The sequence below is a fragment of the Pseudochaenichthys georgianus genome, chromosome 7 (assembly GCF_902827115.2).
Source record: "Pseudochaenichthys georgianus chromosome 7, fPseGeo1.2, whole genome shotgun sequence".
Taxonomy (NCBI): Eukaryota; Metazoa; Chordata; class Actinopteri; order Perciformes; family Channichthyidae; genus Pseudochaenichthys; species Pseudochaenichthys georgianus.
The window spans coordinates 42,909,445-42,920,588 of NC_047509.1; the positions used below are offsets into that span (position 1 = coordinate 42,909,445).

An 11,144-nucleotide genomic window follows, 5' to 3' on the forward strand; every position below is an offset into this window, starting at 1 on the left:
TATTTAGCCATAACGGCTCATTTTCATCTGCAGTCCTTTAAGGCTGATGGCATTAAAGGGAAACATAGGGGGGCAAAGAAAGAAACACAAGCGCTCAACAGAAAGGCGCATTGGAAGCACAATTACAGCACATTATAAAACACACATGCACAAGTGAATGCACATTAATACAAACCTATGCGTAACACACAACACACACAAAAGCACATCCATAAAAACAGATAAATGCTAATAGGCACAGAGAATTAGAAAAATATTGATATAACCCTTACTCCAGTTTATGACAGCATGTCCACTGTTTTACAGATTTGAAGAAAGAGTTGAGCGATTTTATGTTCCTTAGTTTTGTCAGTAGTGTTTTCCTTTTGTTTAATGAATCTGTTAAGCGTAAGTTGGGTAGACCATGAGACATTTTAAACACAAGTAGAATACCTGCACCATGGTGAGATATCTGCCACTCAGTGGAAATCTTGCAGTTAAATCATTCAAACTTGACATTTCTCTGTGTGTCTGTTTTTGTCAGGGAGACCAGTGTTTCCATTTCTTCCAGTTGAAGAACATCTCATTCTGCGGCTGTCATCCGAAACACAGCAAGTGAGTCGCACTACTTCATCGAGCACACTTGCATGGCAAATGCATTAAACTAACATTAAAGTGTCTCTATTCTCACACTGTGTTAAGTGTCATTTACATGACAATAATATACTGCTTTGTGTACTACAGCCTCCACAGACGTGTGTGAATAAGTCATGCTGATTGTTGCCCGCAGGTATTTTGGTCTCATCACCAAACACCCTGAGCAGCAGCGCTTCGCCTGTCATGTGATGGTGGCAGAGACAACACTACATCCTCTAGCTGAGTCTGTAGGGTAAGATGTATTTTATTCTATTCTTTGTTGTTCATTTTATACATATTTTGTGACTTTTACTATTGGATATCTGCTCAGTGGTGGAAAGTAACTAAATACAATTACTCAAGTACTCCTGAGGGAACCTTACGTTTTGGGGTATTTCTTTACTGTGCAACATTGAAACACTGCCTGTTTCTTAAGGCTTCAGTAACAATACCTTTAGCATCAGAAAACTGCACTCATGATTCAAAGATTTAAAAAATGAAATACTGTAGAGTAGAATAAATAATGTATCTCCACAGCTTGCAAAATAAACCTTCTGTTTACATTAATATCCTTAGGGTTAGATTGAGCAGCCTGCTCACCTTAACATTACATTCCCAATTACGCTTTGACGGATGTCATTTCCTGTATGTTTATGACGTATCAAAAAATAAGTTTGAAATCATATTTCACAAAGGTCTGCCCGTGTTTGTGTGCCGGATGACATGAGGGGGAGGATTTTCCATGAGATACTTGTGACCAGTTGGTTTGTCAATTAGCATCTTAATAGCTTATCCGTAGTTTACGAAGCAGGTATAAGAGTAATCAATCAGTATAAACCATCCATCCATCCATCTTCTCCCGCTTATCCGTGGTCGGGTCGCGGGGGTAGCAGTTCCAGCAGAGAGCCCCAAACTTTCTTTTCCCTGGCGACATCAACCAGCTCTGACTGGGGGATCCCAAGGCGCTCCCAGGCCAGCGAAGAGATATAATCCCTCCACCTGGTCCTAGGTCTACCCCTTGGTCTCCTCCCAGCTGGACGTGCCTGGAACACCTCCCTAGGGAGGCGCCCAGGTGGCATCCTAACTAGGTGCCCGAACCACCTCAACTGGCTCCTTTCGACGCGAAGGAGGAGCGGCTCAACTCCGAGTCCCTCCCTGATGACCGAACTTCTCACCTTATCCCTAAGGGAGACACCAGCCACCCGGCGGAGGAAACCCATCTCGGCCGCTTGTATCCGCGATCTCGTTCTTTCGGTCATGACCCATCCTTCATGACCATAGGTGAGGGTAGGAACGGCCCGGTAGACAGAGAGCTTTGCCTTCTGGCTCAGCTCCCTTTTCGTCACAACGGTGCGGTAAAGCGACTGCAGTACCGCTCCCGCTGCTCCGATTCTCCGGCCCATCTCACGCTCCATTGTTCCCTCACTCGAGAACAAGACCCCGAGATACTTGAACTCCTTCACTTGGGGTAAGGACTCATTCCCTACTTGGAGTGGACAGTCCATCGGTTTCCTGCTGAGAACCATGGCCTCAGATTTGGAGGTGCTGATCCTCATCCCAGCCGCTTCACACTCGGTTGCGAACCGATCCAGTGAGTGCTGAAGGTCGCAGACCGATGAAGCCATCAGAACCACGTCATCTGCAAAAAGCAGTGGTGCAATCCTTAGTCCACCAAACTGCAGACCCCCCCCCCCCCACGACTACGCCTCGAAATCAACACAGCTCTCGCTTTGGGAGTACAGAGATTGGATGGCCCTGAGTAGAGACCCCCTCACCCCATACTCCCGCAGCACCTCCCACAGTAACTCCCTGGGAACTCGGTCATACGCCTTCTCCAAGTCTACAAAACACATGTAGACCGGATAAGCGTACTCCCAGGCCCCCTCCAGGATCCTTGCGAGAGTAAAAAGCTGATCCGTCGTTCCACGACCAGGACGGAATCCGCATTGTTCCTCCTCAATCTGAGGTTCGACAATCGGCCTGACCCTCCTTTCGAGTACCTTGGAGTAAACTTTCCCGGGGAGGCTGAGTATAAACATTAACTTAAAATAATCTACCTGCTGCCTGAACCCATGGATGGAACCAGGGACCTTTAGATCTTCAATCTAACGCTCTCCCAACTGAGCTATTTCGGCACAGAAGACCACGATTTGGTGGACGACAGGCGCAAACACTGAGCAACATCTCATACAAATATTACTTACGCTTTAATACTAGGTAGCAGTTGGGAATTCACTTATCCACATTTTAGAAAGCAGGTGTAAGAGAAATCTATATGTACAACTTAGAAAGGCCTGCTACGAGTGGGCAGATCCAACCATCAAGCACACCGAGGAGTCATCAAGTATGACCATCAACCAACTCACAACCTGGGAGTCACACAACTTAAAGTAAATGATTTCAATACATTTGAAGACACTGTGTTAAGTGTCATCACATTGTCAACTCCATTTAATTTAGTCTGGCAACAATGTATCCTTTTCTATACCAAATGGACACTATCTTCCTTTGATACACAAACTTGACCTGTATCCTAAACAGTGTAGTTAATAAGAGTGAGGTACACAAATATATGCTATCATCTGTCCTGATTCAAAAAAGCTATTGTCATTTCATGTACTAATGATATCCTCTGCTGTCCCACAGGAGGGCCTTCCAGCAGTATTACAGGGACAACATTGGCTACTCCTGTCCAACTGAAGACATCTTTATTGAATAACCATGTCCTGAATACTCACTACTGTATGTGCACGTAAGCCTGGTCTTACACAGCGACCACTGATGTCTCTTCTTCAGAGTGCTTGCATGGGGGGTTTCTTTTCTTACCTGCATCCTGTAGTACAGAAAGAGTTTTATTTTCTTGATCCATGTCATAATATACATTCCTCTATGGATGGTTAGGATCACATGACATGTTCCATACACTGACCAGAAATGTTTTCCAAAACCTAACCAAATACTACGGTGGCCCTGAAGTGCAAGACAAAACAACATTTCACAAAACACTACAGCATTTCACAAAACGCTACAGCATTTCAGAAAACACTACAGCATTTCAGAAAACACTACAGCATTTCACAAAACGCTACAGCATTTCAGAAAACACTACAGCATTTCAGAAAACACTACAGCATTTCACAAAACACTACAGCATTTCAGAAAACACTACAGCATTTCACAAAACGCTACAGCATTTGCACTTTTACGGAAAGGGTATTCCTTTAGGGAGAACACTTCTTGTTCGTGATTGGACAGAGCCAGCCAGAGAAGCCCTGCTGTGATTGGTTGCTTTTGCTGCCAGTCAAGAAATGAAGCTTCGTGATTGGTCCGCACCCGACAGCGCCACGTATAGAGGCGAAGTCCCTCCCCTTCCGGTTGAGCTCCATGGGACCTTATTTCGGAAAAGTTATGCATTGAAGTCAATGGAGAGAGAAAGATTATCTTTCGATCCCGTTTGAGCCACGAATTACACATATGATTATCAATTTAAAAGATCATTTTACAAGTCAAAAAAATAAAAACACTTTTTTTGTGTGAAACCGCTCAATGAACTACATCTCCCGTCTCGCACCACACTCCAAGACGGCCGTCACGTCTGCATATTTCACTTCTTTCTTTCAGAATGAGGCGGAAAGTATTAAAAGAGGTTAAAACCACTACAAGTCTGGGCATGTTGAGAGCTGTACATACACAAAAGTGGAGTTAGTCGGGACCGTGATTCTGGGATTTGTAGTCTTTCTAGTTGCATATTTTTCATAGTCTTATATTTCAACAGTTTTACGACAAACTGTGACTTTTTTGACATGGAAATTATTATTTAAGATTGACAAACATCATATGTGTAATTCGTGGCACAAATCAAACGGGATGGAAAGATAATCTTTCTCTCTCCATTGACTTCAATACAAACTTTTTCCGAAATAAGGTCCCATGAGTCCCACCGGAAGGGACTTCGCCTCTCTATTTGGTTTGGTACTATTTAGCTGTTTCTGCACTCATTTTAAACTGAGTTGGAAAGAATGGAAGAAGAGATGGAAATCTTAAGGGAATATTTTAACAACGGATATACATATGATGTTATCCTCGACATGCTGCCTGTCATCCCATCACCACATCAACATGTCCCAAAACATCAGCCGTTAGCTGCTAGCACACAGAGCTCATAGCTCCTCATATATGTTCAGACACTGGACAAAAGTTAAACATGAACAAACCACAGACTGTCTGTGTCATGGTGAATACAGTCGCTGCTTTATTTCTGTCTTTAGGACGTTGTTGTGAGTGTGGACGGAGCAGCTACAGGTTAGTTTAGTCTGATCGATCCAATCTCCATTCAGAAAACACGCATTTTAAAAGGTTTTTCGTCTGCCTTCTTGTCTGCACACTTGTCAAAGCATTAATTTATGGTTTTTACTAAACGGTATTAGTAGGCTATGTTGTTACTTCAGCATCATTTTGAAACGTGTAGTACAATTAAATCACGGTAAAATATGTTCATTTAGTTGTAGTTGATATATACCAAAGTATTTACATGGAGATAAGCCCCGAATATTCGCATCGCTCTAATCGCTCGAGTCTCACAGCGGCTGTCAGCTGTGTTTACTCCTGTCATTCAAACAAGACGCGCTGGAGAGGGGGCGGGGCTTATATCCATGCAAATACTTTGGTAGATACCAACTACAACAAAATGAACATATTTCACCGTCATTTAATTGTATTACAAGTTTCAAAATGATGCCGAAGCAACTCCATACTGATACTGGTTAGTAAAAAACATGAATTAATGCTTTGACAAGTGTGCAGACAAGACGGCAGGCGAAAAACCTTTTAAAATGGTGTTTTCTGAATGGAGATCGGATCGATCAGGCTAAACTAACCTGTAGCTGCTCCGTCCAAACTCACAACAACGGCCTAAAGACAGAAATAAAGCAGCGTCTGTAATCGCCATGACACAGACAGTCTGTGTTTTGTTCATGTTTAACTTTAGTCCAGTTTCTGAACAGATACGAGGAGCAGTGAGCTCTGTGCGCTAACAGCTAACGGCTGATGTTTTGGGACATGTCGCACTGTCAGGTGCTGACCAATCACAAAGCGTCATTTCTTGACTGGCAGCAAAAACTAACAATCACAGCAGTGCTTCTCTGGCTGGCTCTGTCCAATCACAAACAAGAAGTGTTCTCCCTAAAGGAATACCCTTTCCGTAAAAGTTCAAATGTTGAAGTGTTTTGTGAAATGCTGTAGTGTTTTGTGAAATGTTTTGACTTGGGGTTTTGCACTTCACCGTAAAATACAAATATCTGAAATGTATATATTGTATGCATTAAAATGACGTGTATGCTACTACAAGTAGATAATAGATGTAAGAGCAGACATAAAACCTTTTGTGCTGTGGAGTTAATTTAATGACAGAAGGTTTGTATGATACATTTTTGAACTTGAAACCAGTGCTCATATTAATAATCCTTTTATTGGAACAACATAATGAATACACAACATATCTGTATCTGTAGTGTAAGGTTTAATGTATGTACATATGCTAAACATCCTCAAAGCCTATTCAAACATTTAAAAAAAAGTAGCTACTTAAATAAATAAAAACTCATGTGATTCATGTGGGCTTGAGTTTGAATTCAGTGTTGAATTGTGTCCAACCAGATTCAGACAAACATTTGCACTTTACAGATGTGGCTCCATGGATTGTCCTTGAATCAAGCCAAATGAGCAATAAGAGAATTAGAGAAAAAGCAAGACTGTGTGTTTATGAAGAGGGGGTGAATGTTCTGTCTTTAAATTAGCATCATGCTTTACTCCACAGTGAAGAAGGGCTTCTTATTAGCAACACTCCCCCCTTCAGTTTAAAAAGCGTTGGAACATACAAAGAACAAAGGACCTGCTTGTTTTTTTGCAAAATATATTATAATATATCAACGAATAATTCTGTATCTTGTAACCCCTTGACAATCTACTGTTGAATACTGTTGGAGGTGCCTCATGTATCTCTTTACTGCTTTATGTTTATTTTCTTTCAAATGTGGTGCCTACCACAATCCCTCTATGCAGGGTTTCTCTGGTTGACCAATCAAATGTTTTCTTCCTTAAACTCTGTGTAATAACAAGGCCCAAATGATTCTGTGCAATTTAGTATGTGTACAAAGATCAGAGTGTTGGGGGTGGATCACTGTGCCGTCATGTCCATGTCTTTGCACATTACTTTCAGTTCAGACTTCTTGTGCATTGCCTGCTCAAATCTAGGACCAAATATGGGGTATAATAACAAGAAAGGTTCCTTTCCAAACAGTTACTCTTTAGTTTGAAGACTAGCTCCAGACTTATATCTGTGTCAATAAACATTTGTTTTGAAAGCATTGGATCAAAAGACAATGTGCCATTTATAAAAGCAACATTCTTAGTGGTGAACAATGCGTTTACCTCAGCTCTACGGGGATGTTAAGTCTCTTTCCGCTCATTGCTTTGCTTTTCAAGCAAACTACACTCTCATCAAACTTTTTTCCAGAAGCAACCGGTAGCTTTTTTTCTGCTGAAATGATTTGATAACCCCTCTGTGCATTGCAGACCAAAGATGAACCGGCAGAAAGACATGGTAGACGTGTAAAGAGACTAACATCTGCTAACCTGCTAGCCACGTAACCTAAATGAAATGAATACAGCTTTAAGATCCAGGAAGTGGACCTTTGGACCAGCGAATCAGAATACATCTGCTCATGCAGTTGGATTATATATTATAAAAGGATTTGAGCGTGTAAAGGCAATGGAAATGAAGACTGAAATGTTTTATGTTTGAAAAACAGTGCCTATTTTGTTCTGGTGAAGTGGTGATGACTGTCCTCTGTAATAACCGTTGACTTCAGATGTCTCCAATCACAGAATCTAAATGTATACAACATCCCCATCTCATTCAGAAGAATAGTTTTGTAGCTGGATATGACTTGGTACACCTAAGATGGCTGCCGTGGAATGTTAAATAATGTAACTGGGACTCAAGAGAGCATAGCTTAGGGGAGCCAGGGTTTGACTGACGATGGAGCTGATGCATCAAAGACAAAGTAATGTAACATTTTGAGAATGATGAGCTGGTATTTCTGTGGAGGTTATTTGTTCCCATGATGTCTCTGCTTCTGTTGCATTGGAAGGATACGAACACAGGGCACGATTCTAAAAACGTGATTACTCTGGCATTAAAAGGGTTGAATATTTGATGGAATAGAGCTTCGGACTGAACATGTTGGTATTGATTAACAGAACGTGTCACCTGACCCCTTATAGAGTGTACTATCCACCACATGTTCATTTCCATGCCCGCCATATGAGGTGTGCCACAGGAAGTTGTTCTGATCCACCCGAAAGTGTCCTTTCTATGTATTCCACGTTTGTGATATTAACACCAATGGGATCACCTGTACATGACTCATCATCAATATAGATATATCCTGTAAAGATAATGTTTGTATATAAGTTATTATTGTATGCTGTTGGTTTGACTAAACCTGGGTGTAACGCCGCATGATATCGATGTTGTAAACTGAAGAGACACAGAAGATGCACAAACTGGTGATACTGATGGTGATCATTCTGTCAATAAATCACATTTACAACTCCACTTAGAATACATTTTCTTTTGGAAACAAAGGATCTTATATTTATAGAATATAGGTATATTTACCATATATTTATTTATGATTTTTAACTTGATTGGATTTACAATTGGCTACTTTCCAACAACTCACTGCAATAAATTGGAAGGCCAAACTTGAGTCCTATTTTTAATGTGTAGTAAAGTATGAGTATACTCTGGTGCAGTGCTTCTCAAAGTGTGGTCCGCGGACCACTGGTGGTCCTTGAGCGCCCCCTAGTGGTCCGTGAGTATATTAGTAACATTTCACATTTTAAATAAATAAGTTAATTTAAGTTTTCCGCACTCTCGCGGGAATATCTCTGCAATGGAGCGAGGTTACGTTTCACTTTCAATTGCATGATATAGCCCAGGGCAACACCTTCGTCACACATGTTGCCACCACCACCACTACCATTTTCAGGCGATTTATAATCTGTTCTAGAAAACGATGTGTTTTTGGATATTTGTGGGGTTAGGTGGTGCGCGAGTGTTTTTTTTATTGGTTAAGTGGTCTTTGGTATGAAAAAGTTTGAGAAACACTGCTCTGGTGTGATGGAGTCTAGAAAACTAGGAAAGACTTTAAAAAAAGATATAAAGGAATGTCAAGGATAAAATAATAGACACGTGTAATATGTATTCAAATGTTGAAATGCATTTTCATATTCATACAAGCAGACAAAAAAAACCTGAGATAAAAGTGGACAGTGTTCAGCAACCTATTTTGCCTAATTAGACTTCTATCAACCAATCAAATCAGTGATATGAATAATAAAGATAAAAGAATGAAAGCCAGCAAGCATCCGTGCAGTATTCTAGAGACATTGGTAAACTACTTCTGCAAAAGTGCCGGAAGCTTTTTTTGCTTTTTTTCAATTTGTGGTAAATGTCCCAACAGACACCATGCATGTGTTGATTTAAAGAGCCACTATTGATTCAACACATAGTGGTCAGTAGCATTCAGCCTGGGAAAACATATTTTCTATCTAGGAAACGAGAACTAATGATGTCATCAAATGTATCTGGACAGCACTACACATTACAACAGAAGCCTGTGGTAAAACTGGAGGTAGAGATGAAAATATGCCCTTGGTTGCATTAGGGGAAATGTAGGTTGTGAAGTTGGCAGTGTTTGGGATTAGATTGTCAGGATATGTTGGACTCAGCGGGGCCCATTGGGAGTTTACCTGTTTCTCTAGTGTTCTTTATTGAGGTGCTATATCATAATAATAATAATAATAAAGCTTTATTATATAGCACGTTTCATAGAGCACATTTACAAAATGGCACACATCTCAAGTTAAAAAGGAACAAGAAATTCCCCTCAGATCAGATTGTTGAAGGTCTCCGATCATGCTATTTTTAGGCATATATTATGGGTCTCAGATATGTAAACAAATATAACAATCATGTCTATGGTGTGTTTTGCTCAAAATACCAAACAAATCACCCATTCTAGCCATGCCTCCCTCTATTTCAGTCCTGTTAGAGAAGTGCTGATTTTGGGTCCTTAGCTGTAACAAAACAAAAAAGAGGGGTGGGGGAGCTAATGCCTGCTCAGAATTCTACCGAGAGATTCTCAGCTAAACGCTGCCGTGATTAAACGCCATATCATGTTCAAAACCACAATCAAGCATTATTTCTGAAACAGTATGGAGCTTTTCTCTTGCGGGTTTACCACAAGGTGATACCTTTTTTTATTTCCTGCTTTTTTACACATACTCTCGCCAGTACAGGTTAGCTCTGAGTGTTAGCGATGCTTGCTAATGTAAACAAAGACCATATTACGTCCAAAACACGTCGGGCATTGTTTCTGATAGCAACATTTCTGATAGGGCCGTGAGCGTAAAGCCAGCCCACATTTCCGATAATACGTCATATCAGACGCAAATCTGGATCAGCTCCGCTGTACCCCCGTTTTCAGAGATGTGGGTACGGAGGAAAGAGAGAGGGTTTTATTTTCCGACACTTTGTGATTCTCCTGACACACCGGAGACACATCATTATGTATTAAAGACATAAACAATTGCATTTAGCATGATAGGACACTTTTAAGACCTTTTCAGATACATGCAGCATAGCAGCGTTAAGAGACACAAGAAGGTAAAAGATATGAGAATACAAATAAAATACATTAAAATAAATATTGATTCCTCTCGGAAAATAAAACTGTGAATCGATGGAACAATATGAAACCCTATAAAATAAAGTAAACATATGTGTCCAACAAAAATAAAAAAAGTTAAAACCCTCTAAGACCTATCCAATAAATTAAAGAATATAAAAGTAGGTAAATAACAAAGACTAAAGGCTAATACAAATCTAAAAAGATGTGTCTTTAGCTGTCGTTGAAAAATGCCCACTGAGCTGGCCTCTCAGATATTTCCTGGTAGGGTGTTCCACAGTTTGGGTTGAGTGGGTAAAAGCTGCCTCACACATTTTATTTTGGGGGACTTAAGGGATATTAAAAAGCTGAAGAGGACCTCTGGGCTCGTCCAGGGACAGAAAACGAGACTGTGAGATACGTGCGTACCAAACCATTAAGAGCTTTAAAAACCAGTACAAGTCAAATCAATTCTAAAAGACACTGGCAGCCAATGCAGTGCAGCTAAAACAGAGTTATGTGCTCTCTTTTTTCTGTTTTCTGTTAAGAGCCTGGAGGCGGAGTGCTGGATAATGTGCAGCTTTTCAATATACTGTTTTGGAAGACCAGCAAAGAGTGCATTACAGTAGTCCAACCTACTTAATATGAATGCATGAATAAGCTTTCAGCGTCTTGTTGGTTTGAAAATAGGCGTACTTTGGCAATATGTCTTAGGTGAAACAAATATATAAAGTCACTTGAAGACCCCATCAGAGTCAGACAGCATCACAAATGGTCCACATCAGGCCTCACAGT

The 11,144-nt window shown here is 40.7% G+C and overlaps 1 pseudogene; it reads left to right on the forward strand.

Annotated features, from left to right (window-relative positions):
* LOC117449008 (C-Jun-amino-terminal kinase-interacting protein 1-like) overlaps positions 1-4,772 on the forward strand; it is a 52,975-nt pseudogene extending 48,203 nt beyond the window's left edge.
* Positions 4,773-11,144: the final 6,372 nt, after the last annotated feature.